The sequence below is a fragment of the Eleutherodactylus coqui genome, chromosome 10 (genome assembly GCF_035609145.1).
Source record: "Eleutherodactylus coqui strain aEleCoq1 chromosome 10, aEleCoq1.hap1, whole genome shotgun sequence".
Taxonomy (NCBI): domain Eukaryota; kingdom Metazoa; phylum Chordata; class Amphibia; order Anura; family Eleutherodactylidae; genus Eleutherodactylus; species Eleutherodactylus coqui.
The window spans coordinates 65,214,089-65,234,135 of NC_089846.1; the positions used below are offsets into that span (position 1 = coordinate 65,214,089).

The 20,047-nt window shown below is 46.6% G+C and overlaps 1 protein-coding gene across 6 annotated transcripts in view; it reads right to left on the reverse strand.

The window, feature by feature from the left end:
* Positions 1-20,047, reverse strand: part of SIPA1L3 (signal induced proliferation associated 1 like 3) — a 158,376-nt gene that overhangs the window by 72,968 nt on the left and 65,361 nt on the right. Inside the window, exon 1 of one of the 6 annotated variants that reach the window (XM_066581184.1) lies at positions 19,074-19,643. The exons of the other annotated variants lie outside the window; for them this stretch is intronic. The gene's annotated coding sequence lies outside the window, so the exon portion shown is untranslated. Of the gene's footprint in view, positions 1-19,073; positions 19,644-20,047 lie in introns of those variants that run through there. 6 annotated transcript variants of the gene reach the window in all.

The following is a 20,047-nucleotide window of genomic DNA, read 5'->3' on the forward strand; positions in this document are numbered from 1 at the left end:
TTGTAATGTACATCGTGCATTAATTATGAGCCATACAGAAGTTATCAAAAGTTTTATACTTACCTGCTCCGTTGCTGGCGTCCTCGTCTCCATGGTGCCGACTAATTTTCGGCCTCTAATGGCCAAATTAGCCGCGCTTGCGCAGTCCGGGTCTTCTGCTGTTTTCAATGGGGCCGCTCGTGCAGAATGCCGGCTCCGTGTAGCTCCGCCCCGTCACGTGCCGATTCCAGCCAATCAGGAGGCTGGAATCGGCAATGGACCGCACAGAAGCCCTGCGGTCCACAGAGAGAGAGGATCCCGGCGGCCATCTTCAGCAGGTGAGTATGAAGACGCCGGACCGCCGGGATTCGGGTAAGTACTACCCGGTTTGTTTTTTTAACCCCTTCATCGGGGTTGTCTCGCGCCGAACGGGGGGGGGGGTTAAAAAAATTTAAAAAAACGTTTCGGCGCGGGACAACCCCTTTAAGTAACAAGAGCCATTGTGGACGAAAGGTGGTCTAAAGCAAATATAGAAACAGTGCAGGTGTCAGCAGGACGCGTCTGTAAAGATATGCAGATTGTTTAGGGTGCAACAGGTCCTTCTTAAAGGGGTATTCCCATCTTATGTCTTAGGGCCATTTTGCACGGGACAGCTTGACGGGCACACATGCCCGACAGATCGACCCAATGAATTGTTCCTGTGCTTTTACACAGACATGATCATTGCTAGTGAACGGAGTTGGAGCGGACCGGGGATCTTCTATCCTGCTTGCCTTCATTCACAGTAAACAGGCAGCCATTGAGAAATGAACAATTGCCTGTTTGCGCTCCATGTAAACAGGGATTTACTGTTACATTAGGACAGATGCCTGGTAGAGGGGCAACAAGTCCCACAATACAGTACAAATTAGCAGAACAAGTTCTATGGAGACTAAGTCAGCAAGGAATGCTGGGAGAGTTTAGGGGTTTGAAGTCCGAAGAATGGTAAAGCTCTGAACTACAATACAAGATGTAACCGAGGATCAGTACAAGATTGTAATCCATTTGCAATGTGCATTACATGCACTAAAAGGCCACTCGATTAGAGATCCCGGCTCGCTCACAACTGGCGCTTCCCTGAATGACAATTAGACCGGTGACCCCGGAGTGCAGCATAAAATCAAGTGAAGAGTTTTCTGTGGATCAGTTTCAATGTGAATCCACATTAGAAGAAAAATCCAGTGATTTGAGTCCCTTCCGAGGCCTGGTCATCGGCACCTGAGGAGTCGGGGCCAGGATTTCCCTGTGCGGGTTCTTGTGCAGCGGTGTGGGGAGTATACTGAAAGGAGATCCTGGGGATGCTGACAAATGGTCGATAAAAGAGGTCATAGCAGGATGTCAAGAACCTTTCTGATGAACAGAAGGTGCAGAGTCAAGCAAATTGCAGCCAAATACAAACACAATAAACGTGTCCAATTGCACAGCTTGTTGTTCCTTAGAACGGACGGGCTATAACAGCAGACAGGTTCCTACCCCATTATTGTCTAAGACAAACAGAAAAGTGAGACTCCAGTGGGCGAAAAAAACCACCAAAATTGTATTAGTGAGCAGCGGAAAAACATCACCTGGTCAGATGAATCCAGATATCTGTTGCACGGTGCTAATGGGAGGTCAGAATTTGGCACAAGCAGCATGACTTGATGACCCCTTCCGGTCAGATGATCAGAACATGTCAGTACTTCCATCTAATTAGTGGCAACTACAAGAAGCTTCCTGTCCGCATGGGCTGATATTTCTGTGGAACAGGGGTGCACAACTCCAGTCATAAGGGACCCAAACAGGTCATGTTTTCTGGATTTCCTCAGTATTGCACAGATGTAATCACTGTCAGTGCCTCAGACATTGCCAAAGGAGTTCTTACTATAGGATATCCTGACAACATGACCTTGAGGACTGGAGTTGTATACTCCTGTAGTAGAGTCTGCGACAAATTGCTGTGGTTCTAAATGCCAAAGGAGGTCCAACACGCTACTAGATACTAGTCTCTAATAAAATGGCCATTCAGCATATTACACCACAAGATGTAACTGAAAGACAGACATGCGCTGCAAATAACACTCCTCCACTTCATGTCTGAGGATAAGCTACCAGACTTCTGTTCGGCAGGCTACCATTAAATACAATAAGATCAGCAGAATTCTATTATTTCAGAGAAGTAACCATCATAATCATTTCATCTCCATTCCATCTGAATAATTACTAAGCAATGAGTGGGCGACAAATGACTTAACCAGCAATCCTCGTTTGTGCAGAGCTCGAAAGAGAGAAAACACAATCATTGCATTCTTCTGCAGGAAGTGGAGCCGGGCCGGGCTCTTGGGGAGGTCAGGAGGACAGGGAGTGGGAACCGGCAGATCTTACGGTTACATTATTAAACCATGACGCCACGGTGACCCAATCCTCCAGAAGGAATGTAGTACTCTCTAAACACTGAGCCGTCAGCGCGGTCCACACCTTCTGACTGACCAGAGGGACATTACTGAGGACTGCAGATCATACTGTGGTTTCCTATCTGTGTATCTATCTTCCCTCAGTTACGATACAAGACAAACGGAGCCGACCGCACATACAGCGTGCGCACACGGGACCCCCGGTCCCCTCATCGATGTGGATCTCAGTGGTGAGAACCCCACCAATCAGAATTATATCACTTATCCAATGAACAGGTGATAAAAGCCAACTGTGGTACAGCCCTTTAACCCCTTGAGTGGCAGGTTTCCTACCACCCTGTCGTGCCCACCAGGGCAGGTTTTTTAAAATGGTCTAATCATTGAATTTCAACTAATTTTGCAGTTGCGTCTCAAGAGCCATAACCTTTTCATTTTTCCATTGACATGGCCATATAAGGGCTTGTTTTTTGCGGGACAAGTTGTGATTATTTTAAACAGGGGGGAGGAAAAAAAGAAATGGGGAAAAAAGAAAAAAAGGGGCCATGTCATTAAGGGGTTAAATAATGTATTAACTTCCTTCTATGGGTCATTACGACGCATGGATACCACATGTGTGATTGTATATTTGATTTTTTTACAAAGTAAAGGGAGACAAGTGTTTTTATAATTTTTTTTATAATTTTTAAAAAACAATTTTTTTGTCCCTTTAGGGGACTTTCACAGGGACCCATCACTACCCCCTGATCACATTCCGGGGGTCCGATGGTGACAGCCCTTTACATGCTGCAGTCACATAGACTGCCGCATGTAAAGGGTTAACACAGCAGAGATCGGAGGTTTTCTCTGTTCTCTGCTGTAAGAGCAGGTACCTAGCTGTCCTCTCACAGCCAAGCACCAAGCTCTCCCTGCCACAGAGACCATCGACAAGCCGATGGTCTCTATGGCAACCTGTAAACAAAGCAGGAGATTGCCGGCATATCGGCAATGTTAAGGACCGTTACACATGACCGGTCACATTAACCTTTCAAGCCCTGTACCTTCTCAGGCAATATCTTCTGCTGGTTTTTCAAAGCCCTTGCTTTGTTCTCTGTGGGACTGTGCAGGCAGAGCACACTGTCACACCTTATGGCATTGTGCTCTGCAGCTCCCCATAGTGATACATAGCCCGGAAATCTTCCGGGCTATGTCGCTATGAGCAGTGGAGCTCGTCCCGGAAAATTTCCGGGCGTGCCACTCAAGGGGTTAAAGGCAATGTCCTCCTTTCAAATCATTGCATCCAATAAAACAAACAACTTTGCAAATAGTCTTGGATATAAATCTACCAAATCTCCTATGTAGACCTACAGCAGGTCCAGAAAGTTCAGGCCCTTTCACTTTTTTCTACATTTTGTTGTGTTGTGGAGTTATGTTTTTTGCCCATCATTCTGCACTCAATACCCCATAATAAAGTTAAAACAGAATGCTAGAAATCATTGTACATTTTTAAAAAATGAAAAACTAACATTTTGCATTGACATAAGTATTCACACCCTTTGGTATGACACTGGAAATTTAGCTCTGGGGACCTCACATTTCTTTTGATGATCTTTGAGATGTTTCTACATCTTGATTGGAGTCACCTGTGGTCAATTCAATTTATTGGACATCATTTTAAAAGACACACCCCTGTCTCTATAAGGACTCACAGCTCACAATGCATATCAGAGGCAAAACCAAGTCAAGAGGAGGAAAGCTGCCTGCAGAGCCCAGGGACATGATTGTGTAGAGGCACAGATCTGAGAAGGCTACAAAAAGGTCTGCAACACTGAAAGTTCCCAAGAGCACAGCTGCCTCTATAATTCTTAAATGTAAGAAGTTTGGAACAACCAGGACTCTTCCTAGAGCTGCCGACCCACCAAATGTAAGTAATCGGGGTTGAATGGCCTTGGTAAGTGATGACCAAAAATCCAATGGTCAATCTGGCTAAGCTCTAAAGATGCTGTGTGCAGATGGGAGAAACATCTAGGTCAACCATCACTGCAGCACTCCACCAATCTGAGCTGTATGGCAGAGTGGCCAGAAAGAAGCCTATTCACAATAAAAGGCATGTGAAAGCCCGCTTGGTGGTTTGCCAAAAAAGCACCTAAGGAACTCTTGGACTATAAGAAACAAGATTCTATGGTCTGATGAAACGAAGATTGAAGTTTTTGGTTTCAATTCCTTCGTACCTCGGTTATGTCTGGAGGTAATCAAGCACTGCTCATCACCTGTCCAAGAAGCATGGTCTCCATTTGACCAATTAAAGGGAACCCGTCATCACCTACGACCATCATAAACTAAGTTACAATTCGTATAGACCAGATTCTGAGGAGTCTAGGGTTGTAGTTTTTATACTCTCTCTGCTCCCCGTTCTTGCGTGAAAGTTGATGCGCAAGGACTCCTCTCTGCAGCAGTGAGCACACTCCCATATAGCCCAGCATGTACGAGCGTGCAGCCTGGAGAGGGGGGTCCGCTGTGGATGCACACAATTGTGTTCCTAGGGTAGTGTGCGTGCACAACTGCAGAGAGGAGAGGGGTGAGGCGCGAGTGCAGTAATGGGAAGCCAAGCAAATATAAAGACGACATCCCCGGACTCCTCAGAACTTGGCCGATGAGAACCACAACTTTGTTTATGGTCCTCAGATGTGGCGACAGATTTTTTTTGTAAATTTTGAATTTACACCTCATCTAAGAACAGAACTCCGTCACCTTAAGTATTTTTAAGTGACATAATGTTAGCCTTAAAGGGGTTGTCCCGCGAAACAAAGTTGGGGTATACACTTCTGTATGGCCATATTAATGCACTTTGTAATGTACATTGTGCATTAATTATGAGCCATACGGAAGTTATTCACTTACCTGTTCCGTTGCTAGCGTCCCCGTCTCCATGGTGCCGTCTAATTTTCAGCGTCTAATCGCCCGATTAGACGCGCTTGCGCAGTCCGGTCTTCTCCGTGTTGAATGGGGCTGCTCGTGCTGGAGAGCTGCTACTCGTAGTTCCGCCCCGTCACGTGTGCCGATTCCAGCCAATCAGGAGGCTGGAATCGGCAATGGACCGCACAGAAGACCTGCGGTCCACCGAGGGTGAAGATCCCGGTGGCCATCTTCGCAAGGTAAGTAAGACGTCACCGGAGTGCGGGGATTCGGGTAAGTACTATCCGGTTTTTTTTTTTCAACACATGCATCGGGTTTGTCTCGCGCCGAACGGGGGGGCTATTGGAAAAAAAAAAAAACCGTTTCGGCGCGGGACAACCCCTTTAAGAGGCAGTAAATCAGATCTTTTTCCAGTGGTCATAACGAGATAATTTCTTTGACAATAAAGCTGTATGACACCTTGTATTTTGCGAGTACAGTTCTAGTTTTTATAGAAACCAATTTCAGGCACATATAATGTATTTTTAGAATTTTTGAAGTTTTTTCCCCTCAATCCATTGAGAATCTGAACAATTAATCAATCATTCAGTGCAGGGGTGTAGCTAAAGGCTCAAGGGCCCGAGTGCAAAAATTCATCTTGAGGCCCCCGCACCTCTCAACCCCTTAATGCAGAGGTGCAACTTGAAGCTCCTGGGCCCCAATGCAAGACCTGTAACAGGGCCCCCAACTATAATGCTTTATAATAGTACTGGGCTCCCTATATGGAGTAGAGAGGCCTTATGGGCTCCTAAGAGGTCTGGGCCCGGGTGCAACCGCATCCCTTGCATCCCCTATAGTTACGCCAGTGGTTCAGTGTAAAAGGACTTAAAACCTCCTGTAGCTCCGCTTCTGTAAGATAAGCGCCGATTATACATCTGTAGCGCCAGGTTCTAAGTAGAACAAGGTCTGTTCGTCCAAAACAATAATGTCCTTTACCCTCAGAATGAACAGAGCTCTCCCTAAACTGTAGGGTGGTTAAAGTCTATGATTCCAACCAAAAGTTTTCAAAAATTCAGACTGAACCCGGGGACGTAAAGTAGGCTGGCCGCACACCAAGATATGCAATACCATTAGTGTGAATTCACAAGCTGTAGACTTGGTGCACTATTTCCTGCAGCCATCCCATTCACCTGATTGGAGCTTGCAGGCATCCAAGTTCTTTCTGCCAAAACAGACCCCATTCAGATGAATAGAAGTGAACTTTTTGGAAATGTCAGAAAATAACCTACAACCATTGGAGATGTTCCTTCATGTCAACACATACATGAGAAGGAAACAGGGTCACACGTGCGCTGTCATTACACACTAAACCAAGTGATGGAGTAAATGGCTTCAGGGGGAATTTCTAGACTAAGTAGCCAGTCCCAGCAGGGAAGAGACAGGGGATCGATTACTGAAGCCTCTGCCTGTTTTAAGAGCTCCATCATGCAGTGATAAATGGTCTCGATGGGCTATGGTTTCCTTCAATATGGGAAGGAGCAGACACTAATGTAACAGGACAGAGACTATTGAGTAAAGCCAGGCTTGTAATTAAACACAACCCAAAAATGTGTCTAATATTTTATATATGTAGGAAGAGTGCTTGGGCAGAGTGCCCGCTTCATAGTGCCCATCACCACCTGCCACAACTTCTGCACAATATTAATGGCTCCATTATAATCTGCTCTCAGATGCTTCAAATGTAAAAGCGTAAAGAGATTAAATATGTTTTCATTCATTGCCAGGTCTGGAGATAGGCATGCAGAACTGGAGCTTCTACATAAATTTTGGGAGTCAATATTAAGGAGCACAATGAGTGTAAGCTTCTTGTATCTTCGCTGTCTGACAGGCAAATAAACCACAATCAGTGTACTTTGAATGGCCACTTAGAGACCCAGCCAGTTCACAGCTGGCACTTCCCTGTATGGAGATGAAACCGGTGACCCCGAAGGGCAGCATAAAATCACGTGACAAGTTCTCCGTGGATCAGTTTCAGTGTGAATCCACATTAGATGGGAAAATCCAGCGATCTGAGTGACTTCCAACGAGGCCGGGTCATCAGTGCTAAACTAGTCGGGGCCAGGACTTCACCTAGACGGGTTTTCTCCTGCAGCGGTGTGGAGAGTATATAGAGAATGGTGTGACTGAGCAAAAACCTTCAGTGAAAAGGGATCCAGTGGATGTAAAAAACTGGTTGCCAAAAGGCCATGCCCAGTCAAGAGTAGCCAAATACAACACTGGTGCTCCAACTAATGTGCCTGAACGCACAACTGACTGTTCTTTAGCATAGATGGGCTACAACAGCAGATGACCAGTTCCAGCGCCATTACTCTGAGAAACCGTAAATGGGAAGAAGGAACAATACCTCTACAGCGCCACCTACTTGAAGGCAGTAATCCTGCAAGTCACTGTCAGACCTTTTAACAAGCCATGCATCAATGACTGGAAATTAGGAGCCAAAGCCAGAATCTTCTCCGGAGGGAACAGATAACCATGTACAGACAGCAGTCTGGGGGCGATTGCCCCTCATCAGTGTGCACTAAGTTTTTGGCTTAGTTAGTGAGAGTACCCTTCCGATCCATGTCTAAGAGAAACAAAAAGGTAAGACACCAGCGAACGGAAACCCTGTCGCAACCACCACTAGGCAGTGCGATTTTTGTATCTAAGAAATGTTTGTTTCTGTTAGTTTATTGTAAAATATAATGGAAAATAACTTTCATTTCAAAAAAAGTTTGCTTTTGTGGTCAGGACAGCGATAATTAAAAATATCTGATTTTGAATTTTCGAATGTTTCTAGGACATACACAGTGAGAAAAGAAATGACTTACAATCATGAGCCAAAGTTATTCTACAATGCAGAGTATGTCCATACAGTTCACAATTAATGAAAAGGTCTTTTTTCCATTGACGATTGTGTACTTGGTCACTTTCACGTACGTACCCCCAGATGTAGTCGCCCATCATACTGTATTGTGGCTTCGGGAAGAAGTTTAGTAGATGTTTCATCGCTGTAGATTCTTTATCTAGAGCTGTGACAAACTGTTTCATAAGTCTGAGTTTTATGTGAAGAGGTGGCATCAGAATCATCTTAGGATCTACTAGGGGTTCCCACTTGACGTTGCTACGCCCGACAGTGAAGTCAATACGTTCAGCCCAGTCTTGTCGATGGTAGTGCTCGGTTTTGGCTCTGCTATCCCAAAGACAAAGATAGCAAGGAAACTTTGAGAAACCACCTTGAAGACCCATTAGGAAAGCAACCATCTTGGAGTCTCCAATTACCTCCCAGCCATACTGATCGTACGCAAGAACTTGCAACAGGAATGTGACACTACTGAGATGTGCAGAGTGAGCCACTGGGAGGGATTAATGAAAAGAAGCAGACCTTTTCATTAATTGTGAACTGTATGGACATACTCTGCATTGTAGAATGACTTTGGCTCATGATTGTAAGTCATTTCTTATCTCACTGTGTATGTCCTAGAAACATTTGAAATTCAAATCATGCATTTTTAATTATCGATGTCCTGACCACAAAAGCAAACTTTATTTGCAATTAAAGTCCTTTTCCATTATATTTTACAATACACAAGAATCACTTTTTTTTTTGCTGCCATTAAAAAAAAAGCATTGCAAAACAGCATAAGGTGGTTTCACATCTGCACTGGGGATTCTGCTTTCCTGCTCCATTCTGGGAGCAGGAAAGAGGAATCCCCGCAGCAGAACGGTTCCATCTCTGGATGGAACCGAACAGAGCCGGACGGGCCCCTTTGACTGCACCGGGGTCCGGCCACTCTTCTGCCCCGCTGGCCAGCCTTTTGGTATTTTCAGCTGCATTTGTGATGGTCAGAGATTCCAGCACAGATGTGAGACCATCCCTAAAAAAAATTAATCTGCATCTGTGAATCATTAGAAAATAAATTACAAAAGCAAAAAAACAAAACGTAAAAAACTTTCAAAATAAAAGGAAATTTGCCCTGGACATGAATTGTAAAATGTAGAGATCAACGTGTCCAGCCGGTTTGTCTGTCTTCAGGCTTCTCCACGCGCTTCAGACGGTCTTAAGCCTCATGTCCACGGGGAAAATCAGATCCGCTGCAGATTCTCCATGGAGAATCTGCAGCGGGTCCCTCCTGCCCCGCGGACATGAGCACTGAAAATAGCAATAAATGAGAATAAACTCACCTCCCATCCGCTCCGTTTCTTCTCTGCGTCGCGGCCGGATCTTCTTTCTTCGGCCGGCGGATGAATTCGTCACGCCGGCGGCACGTCGCCGGCACGTCGTCGACGTGCCGCGCGCATGCGCCGGGCACATCCGCCGAGCCGAAGCAAGGGAGATGCGGCCGTGAGGAAGAGAAGACTTTCTCGGCCCGCTGCGCTGGAGTAAATGCTTTTAAATTCCTATTTTAGGTCTCCCGCGGATCCGGACGGCTTCCATAGGCTTCAATAGCGCTGAAAAGGAGAATAAATAAGAATTAACTCACCTCCCATCCGCTCCGTTTCTTCTCTTCGCTGCGGCGTCATCTTCTCTCGTCGCGGCCGGATCTTTTTTCTTCGGCTCGGCGGATGTGCATGATGACGTCGGTGACGTGCCCCGCGCATGCGCCGGGCCGAAGCAAAATGATCCGGCCGCGACTGAGAGAAGATGGCGCCGCGCCGAAGAGAAGAACCGGAGCGTGTGAGTAAAATATGATTTTTGTCTCCCGCGGATCCAGACGGCTTCCATAGGCTTCAATAGAAGCCCGCGGGAGCCGACCCCGCGGGAGACCCGCATGAAAATGGAGCATGGTCCAGATTTTTCCATGCTCCATTTTTTTTCAAATCACTTTTATTGACCATCCGCGGGTATTTATCTACCCCGCGGGTGGTCAATGCATCCCTATGGGGTGCGGATCCGCGGGCAGGAGAAGAGTTAAAATCCGCTGCGGATTCTAACTCTTCTCCCGCGCGCGGATCCGCGGGTAGATAAATACCCGCGGATCGTCAATAAAAGTGATTTTAAAAAAAATGGAGCATGAAAAAATCTGGACCATGCTCCATTTTCATGCGGGGCTCCCGCGGGCTTCTATTGAAGCCTATGGAAGCCGTCCGGATCCGCGGGAGACCTAAAATAGGAATTTAAAAGCATTTACTCACCCGCAGCGGGCCGAGAAAGTCTTCTCTTCCTCACGGCCGCATCTCCCTTGCTTCGGCTCGGCGGATGTGCCCGGCGCATGCGCGCGGCACGTCGACGACGTGCCGCCGGCGTGACGAATTCATCCGCCGGCCGAAGAAAGAAGATCCGGCCGCGACGCAGAGAAGAAACGGAGCGGATGGGAGGTGAGTTTATTCTCATTTATTGCTATTTTCAGCGCTCATGTCCGCGGGGCAGGAGGGACCCGCTGCAGATTCTCCATGGAGAATCTGCAGCGGATCTGATTTTCCCCGTGGACATGAGGTTATTTAGGGTGAAGTCACACTGCGTTTGCAGAATCCATTTACCATATGCTATGCAAAAGCTCCTGTCACACATGGCAAACATATCCATAGAGCCCCCCTACCCAAAGCAGATGAAAAGCTTTTCCTTTTGGCCTCCATTGGTCTGGCACGAATCAACTAACTTTTTTTCTGCTGTACAGAATAGAGCAGTGGGCTACTGTACTCCATAACGATATAATAATGCATCCAGCGGCCCCGGAGGACGCCGGGGGGGGCGTTCGGAGGGCCGCGGAGGACGCCGGAGGGGCGTTCGGAGGGCAGCGGCCTGCGGAGGACGCCGGGGGGTGTTCGGAGGAGTAGTTTTTATGTAGCCCTCTTTCACATTAATATTTTTAAAAGTCTATGATGTAATAACTCAGATAAGTACATTTTCTATGCTAATTGTCACAAACTTGGAACCTGCTCGACAATTTTAAGACTCCCTGAACAGACTGCTGCATACTTAGGATTATTATTGTGAGGACTTTTTTGCGTACGTGTAGTGGAGGATATGACAAAAATTATACACAGACATTTTTTTTTCTTTTTGCTTATCAGCTTTCATTGCTTACTGAGTACTTAATGTGCAGCCCAAGACAACTCCTCTTCCAATTAGGCCTAGGGATGCCAAAAGCTTGGACACCCCCGATTTAGAGCTCTCACTACTTGGTGGACTATGGCTCCTGATCAGAGCGTATGACGCATCCGTTCCTAATCCTTCACTTCCTGACAAACTAGCAATTCCCTAAAACACCACTTATCGGAATCATTGGCTTCAAAGAAGTGATGTGAAACAGCAGGCCGTAACACATCGGCTAGAAGTCTGTACATCCCGCAGATTTCAGCATGGTCCTCTTACAATGCAGGATAAGGAATGGATGCTCAACGGCCGCCATCCGGGCAAACGAGGCTCCAGCAAGGACGTGTTACAACTTATTCTTCTGCTCTGAATGGAGCTGTTCATTCAGCTTCTTAATATAAAAAAGCAGGATCAGCAAAGATGATTTAACACTTTAATAGCGGTCACAAGCCAGAATATATGGAGCGTTTCTTTTGCCAAAAATATACATTGAAAACTTTGTTAGGTTTGCGCTCGGAAAGTATTTCTTAAGTAAACCGAAACTTGAAAGGTCGTCTGCAAATATCCTGCTGGCACCTCCAGCCCGACTCCTGCATCCTAGATTATTTTACCCAAAGAGACAGCTGCCCGCAGTACGGAAAAAAGGCAAAGCGATCTGGGACCTAACCCACCTGTATAATCCATCAGTCCTCCAGCAGGAGCCCCCCGCTCACCGTGTGACAATAGGATTACGGCTAAGGCGTAGAATTCAGTCGCTTGCTGTTTTCATCCAGAGCACAATGGGTTAAGCCATCTGATACTCTATAAAAGGCAGACAAAACAAGGCCGTAATACTAGAACTGCCAACTAGGAAAGCAAATGCTGTATGGACAATAAAAGTGTGTGGTCCAGAAACCTCTGCAGGAGACACTTCATACTGTCTGGGGCTCAATCTCAAGAGGTTCTCCGCCTACTTGGATTTTCTAGACAACCTAATTAAGAAGGCAGTAAGAGAAAAGCCTACTTTACATCGCCTTGTCCAAAAGTTATTTGGGGTGGACTGGTTACTAAGGATAAGAAGCCTAGCCACCACAAATAGGAGACGTTACTTGTACGGCAAGCAGTTAGCAGCTCAGTTAAGGCCCATTTAGACAACGATTATCGCTCAAAAGCCATCTTGCATTTACAGGGCAACATGATCGCTCAAAATTCGCTCAAAGAGCAGCTTGAGTGACAGTTTTGAGCGTTCACTTTGCAGGAGCTCTTGAGTAGCTAATTAGCTATTTAAGAGCTTATTCGTGTGTAAATTAAGGCTCCTGCAGTATACAGAAGACAGCTAGAGTGTTGTCTTCTGTATACAGCTGCTATGTTCTCGGAGTGCTCAGCTGGTATCCCGCTAGAAAGTCCTATCAGTGCGACCCGCTGAGAAAATCAGCATATGGCACTGTTAAGGCTCATCGCTCATTTCTAGGTTGCTAGAAATGAGCGATGAACAAATAGTGCGCGAACAGTGCACAATGGCAACACATTTAGACAGAACGATTATCACTCAAAAGATGGCTTTTGAGCGAATTTTGAGCGATAATCGTTGCGCCTATATAGGCCCTTAGTAGAGATGAGCGAACTTACTCGTTTAGGGCGTTTTTGCACTCGAGCACCGCTTTTTCCGAGTAACTGACTACTCGGACGAAAAGATTCGGGGGAACAGGGAGGAGCTCTCTCTCTCCACCCCCCACTCCCCTCTGCAACCCCCTGCTCACCCCCGGCGCCCCCCCCCCCCCCCGAATCTTTTCGCCCGAGTAGTCGGTTACTCGGAAAAAGCGGTGCTCGAGTGCAAAAACGCCCTAAACTAGTAAGTTCGCTCATCTCTAGCCCTTAGTCTACCAACCGCAGACTAAGGTAACTGTACCTTTATATTCCTCCATGGTTTCAATGGTTAAAAATTCGACTTTCTGCGCTTCCTACGTGGCAAGGGCACCCTCATAAGAGCGTTTATTGCGTATTACACACGTGATACATGATACCAATCTTTGCATTACTTTCAATTGTGCCTCACACACAGCCTGCGAAATGCAAGCGCAAAAATACTGCAGTATGCACTATCTTGGCGCAGATACATGCCAAGATAGTGTACGGGGATGGTCGGCATGCAATACATTGCATACTTGCTGCATGGTATTAAACTGCTCGTGTCAGAGCACCCCATGTCACCCTTGAACTACCATCCACAGAAAGTTCCACGGCGGAAGTCATTTGGGCTCTTTCCTTCCAAAGCAGGCTGGAGAGGTCGTAGGTCTGCACCACACTTCCAGCTTTGGCGCATGTGCAAGGTCTATAGTGACATCAGATACATCATCAGTGTGAGGGGCATGCTTGGAAGTAAGGAGGCGTAGAGAGTCCAGATGACTGACGGGAGAACTACCCATCACTCAGCTCAAAAGTGATTTGCTTAATGAGCAGAAACACAAAAGTTGGATTCTTCGCCATTGAAATCGTATAGATGAAAGTTAGGATAAGGGTGCATTCACACGGTTTGGATGCGGTAAAAACCCGAACAAAAACCTGCAGCAGAAAAACAGCATACATGGTTTTGTTGCATTTGTGGTAAAAAAAAGTCCCACAAACACTATGAAAATGCATGCAAAGTGGTTTTTGGCGCAGTGAAACCACCCTGTGTGAATGCACCCTTAGTTTCATATACTAAACGTAGGGGGATTGACTTTTCAGCCGGCGGTTTCCTCGTGTACAGCTGTGTGAAGCTACAGTGTACATGCTTGGCTATCCTCCTTCACAGCAGTCATGGTAATGGAGGGGCTCAGGTCCCCCATACTAGCAATCAATGCCTATCCCAAGGATCTCATGGCTGGATGGGTAACTTGATCCTGGTAATTCCTTGTAATACATAATTATGGCTGGGCTACAGCGGGGTGGAGCGAGGGTCCTACTAAGCATACTACGGGGATTAGGACAACTCATTTATGTTTACACAGTACAAACTGCGTTTAAGTACAGATTTCTGCTGCGGATTTGCGTTACAGCTCACCGGATCGGGCTAATCCTCTTTTTGACATCGTAACACAGAAAAAAAATCTCCAGATCTATTTAGTACGGCACGGATCCCATCCACGGCAATGGTGGCTTATCTGATGCAGATCGGCTGCAGATCTGTAACAGATTCCATATCAGATCTGTGGCGGCCTCCACCATGTGACCGAAGGCACGACCAGTACCGCTGCATGCACGGGGCACCAAAGTATTTCAGGACAACATGTATGAGACAGCACACAGACATATGCCATCCTCAGATCATCAGTCTATGTGAAAGCGTGCTTGTCTGAATAGTCTCATAGGCTATAACGGGTCCCATGTGCTGTCAGGGAATACACGGACAACACAGCACCCATTACTCGTTACGTCTGAAGTGTCCACATGGGCGAGTGCGATATTCAGCCACGCTCCAGAACATGCGTTTTCCCCTTGGATGCAAAGCATTTTTGTGTCAAAAACGTCTCATATCACTTTAGAGGAGCAGCGATCCTGTCAAAAGGAGGAACGGCAAGCGTTTCCCACTGTTTTCAACAGTAAACCTTGCATCACACTCGCGTACACTTTGCACGCCCGTGCAATGCTTTTGCCGGTCCCATTGAAAACAAAGGACGATGCGTTCTGAGGAAACGCCCAAAGATAGAACATGCTGCGATTTGTTCCCGCATTGCGATGCGGGAAAATAAATAAATAAAATCGCTCATGTATAAGACGCCATTTATAAGAATGGGTTCATAGTGATGCAAGATTTGTGCGTCTCACAACATGCAAGTCTCACATAAGTGTCTTTCCATGTGAAAGTGGCCTTACATGGGCAGACTTTATTAATAATTTTGCTTATTTACTTTTATAACAGACTCTTGTGCTCCATATTACCCCTCGCAGGAGGATCTTACATGTTCAATCGCATAAACATTATAACACACAAACATTGCCTTAGTGACTTGTTGTGTTCTGGTATAAGCAACAGGATTAGTTATAGCACTTTGTCTTCTACTTCCTGACCCCCCTACCTCTTCTTCCCCTGTTTCACGGTATCATTAAATTCCATCCCTTCTTCTCTCTTCTTCCCCTTATGGGCAGATTTTATAATGTAACACTTATCTATACTAGTATGTCAATCAGCACTCGTTTTTAACACCATGCTGTTCCCTGTGTCCGCTCAGCCAATCACAGGCTTCAGTGGTGTTTTTCCCATGAATGGCGCGTGACCGCTGGAGCCTATGATAGACTGAGCAGTCATGTCCACACTGAATGTTGTGTGACCGCTGGAGCTTCATCGAGGATCACAGTGGTAGGAAACGGGGCTCCTGTGCTGGGTGAGGGGCCACTTAAGATGAGCGCACCTTATTCCGTTACGTTGCACCATTCCCTGTCACTAACAATTTAAGAAATCCCCTTTTAAAGCACTTGCCCGACATTTACTCAAGTGAGTGGGCTAAACTGCAGTACCACATACTTCCTATGGGCAAGAGTGGTGCCGTTTCTGAATAAAACCAATAATCCCTCATTTACAAACAGTTTACATTACCGTCAGCCGCACAATTGTCCACAGCACTTCTCCCTATGTAATGTCCGCATAAAAGATGGGCTCAACCACTAAAATCAGTTGATCACTGGTATATTACACATTACACAGGGCAATGACTGCGTTGCGGATGTCTTTAAGTGTCTTAAGCTACCGGTAGGTCCCTAAGGGTTGTTTCGCACTTGCGTGGGGGTTGGGGGGGGGGGGTGTCTGCTTTCCTGCACTGTTCCAGGAGCAGGAAAGGGGAATCCCTGAGGACTAAAGGTTCCGTCTCTGGCCCGAACCGAACAGCACCAAACGGACCCTATTAACTATAATGGACTTCATGATGGATCATGATGGATCTACGACGGACCCAACTGGAGGGTCCAACACAGATGCGAACCCACCCTAAGTTGTGTACATCAATAACTCTATGGGCCGGTCTGTAATTATTGGTAATAGAAGTCATCAATAAGCCAGCAGCCGGTCCTTGTGATAATAGTCATACGGTATTTCCTTGGCTCCCAGCAGACCATTGTCCCGTAGTCTTGACTTAACATAACCAGGCAGAGTTACCATACATTAGTCTAGGGAAGCAGCAGAGCAGCCCACGTAAGGCTGCGATGACCATATTACTAGCCACCCAATTTGCCAAGAATATATTTTTAGATTAGGTTGACAGAATAGTAAGGAAGAACTAATATCCTCCTGGTAAAATAGGGTTAAACCCATCCGTATCCTAGGTTTTGTGCAACCAGGAGAACGAGAAGGGTTAAATCCGGCCAGAATCCAAGAGCTAGTTTCAGGTCTTTGGGTTTGTTAACTCATGGGCAGCAGCGGACTGAACAGTAGGGAGGCATTAATGCCATGTGTAAGTGCCGCCCGCTGCTAGTCCGTAATTCACCTAATATGTGGCACATAAGGAGTGTCACCGAAGGGGTTAAACCTCTAGAACACATCACTTTACTGTAACACTAAACTCCAGGGATGCGAAGGGTTAACACCACCACCATGCCCGGATTACAAGCTTCTGATTACATATTAAACACAGAGAGCCAAGAAGAGGAAAAACCAGCTGAACTTGCAGCGGGCAGGGCGGGCAGCACACACCAAAATATCAGATTTTCTGCCCGGGCGCATGGAGTGTAAACAGTCGCCTGTAGGAGGAAAGCTGAGGTGAGGGGAAGGTTAGGAAAATATATCCAGGGCCTCCGCCTAGCACCTGTGCGCCGCCACTTCCTGTCCCAAGGTCACCTCGCTAAATCTAGCTTATTACCTGCCGATAGCGCCAAGAGAAAAACTACAAGGGCACGTTCACAAAAGCACCCGCACCTGCGGCCCTCACAGGGGTGATCACCCAGCTTCTCCAGAACCCTGAATGGCAATTATGCCCAGTTATATGGGGACATGAGGAAAGTGGCTGCATAGTGGTGCCATTTCATAGATAAACCTAGTGTGATAAGTGTGATAAAACCATGCTGCCAAGTTCTGACAACTCGCCCGTGGTGCGCAGTTAATTGCCATTTTGTCATAGTCTGTGATCAGTGGTTTTTCCAGAAACGGCACCACTCTTGCCCATGGGAGGTATGTGGTACTGCAGCTTAGCCCACTCACTTGAGTAAATGTCAGACAACTGCTTTAAAAGGGGATTTCTAGGGCTAAAAGGTTAGTGACCTGGAATGGTGCAACTTAACAAAATAAGGTGCGCTCACCTTAATTAGCTCCTCACTTAGCACAGGAGCCCCGTTTCCCACCGCTGTGGTCACCGATGAAGCTCCAGCGGTCACACAACATTCACCGTGGACACGACTGTTTAGTCTATCATAGGCTCCAGCGGTCATGCGCCATTCATGGCAAAATCACCACTGACGCCTGTGATTGGCTGAGCGGACACAGGGAACAACATGTGACTGCTGGAGCTTCTTCAGGATCCTTAACAGCATGGACCAGGGCTCTTGTGCTTAAAGCAACCCCCCAGTTTAAGGACCAATTTTTGTTCCAGGAACGAAGACTGTGGTATATTACCGGCTTCGCTTCTTCTCTGACGATTGTCCCCCTCCCCCCGATCTGCAGATTCAAGACCTTGCTTTCAGTTGTCCAAGGTGGCAGCTCCAATTTTCTAGCTATCAAACATTGTCCACAGCTCCCCAATTGGGCAGCACTGATCACACGAGCAGTGCTGGCCAATTAGAGAGAAGATCCAGTTCATTAGTGGTCTAACACTACTAATGAACTGTGGGGATTAGGCAGTCTAAAGATTGTGTCGGCCATCTTGGAAAGCTGAAAATGGAATCCAGAACCAGTGGATCGGAGAGGCATTAAAACCAACAGAAAACCAACAGCAGATAGTATATTTGCCTACTTTGGCCCCAGGAAGAGATTTTGCCCCGAAACCAGAGCTGTGCATGCCTTACGTCTTTAAGTTACACCATTCTCTGCTCCTTAAAATGTATTTCTAGTCTCAAAAAAACCCTTTTAAAGGGTTGTCTGGGAATTTGGGTTTTTTCTACTGATGACCTCTCTCTATCCAATGGGAGCTGTGTGCATTACCGAACCGGGGCCGCTGTAATACAGACAGCACAATCTGCATCCTGTGCTGTATGTTCTAACAGCGGTCCCAGGAATCAACTGACTGGCGGGGATCCTGAGTGGTGGACCCCCGCCTATCATCTGCTGAGGACATATCCCGAGAATAGGTTATCAACAGAAATTAAAAAAAAAAAAAAATAGTCCCAGACAACCCCTTTAATTAAAACTCTGCTTTTGGAGGGAACTTTTGCCTATTCAGTGGTGTGAAAATGAAAACCACCAAGGATCATGAATTGGCTGTTGGCTAGCTTCTCCACTGCCCGACTATTATCTACTCCTCCCCTATTCCGACTACTTAATACCACCAAGTAGCATTCTATCGCCACGGCCCAGATACAAGTCCCTAGCTGCTAACGTTTATTGTAATAGTAAGACAAATCACTGTAGACACTGATTGGATAGGCTGAGGAACGGCTCCATCTAGAACTACCCCTAACTGCTGGAAGTTCTAGGTCAGCCCCAATTAAAGTTGTCACATTCCTTACAAGACGTCTTCTACTCGCATCAGTGCAGAATAACTTCACAGAACTCTCGTGGCGACGCAGTTTTGCAACGTGTCCTTAAAGGCAGAGATTCAATAAAAGAAACACTCAAATACCTTCAATCTTCTGAGCGCTACAGATACATTCCTCACGGTCATTTCCGTGCAGGTGGAAAACTCGCAGCTTGTAGTATTCAGAGACACGGCCGACGTCTGGTTAGGAAGCAGAACCTAATCCACATTATGGAATCCTGGAGTGTTGTGCGACCGGGATCAGTCTAATAGGTCTGGCGTACGGCAACGGGTCTGAGCAAAATGGCTGCTCTACTTTCGCCTGCCGTGTATCACATGCAACAGATGAAATGCTCGCCGTGGGGAAGCAAAAAAAAAAAAAGTTAATAAAAGTGAAAAAATTCCCAAGGAATTGTAAACCTCCAAGTGGTCCTCTTCTGTCCAGCGGCTAAAAATGTTGACAACCGAATTATGGTGGCACCCTTTACAGTCGCACCCAGCTTTTCCGGGCTACTGAAAAGTATCTTGTATAATCTGGCAGCAATGATATGAGATTTGCAAAGCTCCCATCTCTACTGGTAAGTGCAGATGATCCCTGGTTTTGGCAGCAAGTCCCCACATGGGCTTTGTGCACCCAGAATACGTCAGCTGCCCGGCTGGGAAACAGTCAGATCCGTGCTAGCGCTGGCAGGGTGGCCGAGCTGCAGAGGGTGGAGGCACCGACTGACTCACACAGCCAAACATACATCCTGCTGAAAGCAGGGAGAACAAGGACTCCATAGTGTGGTCATGTGTAGTCAGGAATGTTAGCAGGGTACACACGTGTATCGGGGCTGGAGTTCTTCGCTGCAGATAGCCCGTCATACAGCTACAAGGGGAAGAACACAAACTGAAGACGCATGTACAGCCATACAGACTGCATTTCCTAAATCACACAGCTATACGAACCCAAGACATGAAAGATGTCAAAGCTGTAGACGTGTGGACAGCCAAGACTGAACACACAGGATTATGAAGGCAATACCGGGATATACTGCAGCACAGGGCTGAAGATCGGTTCGGGTTTGGTGGTGCTGCCT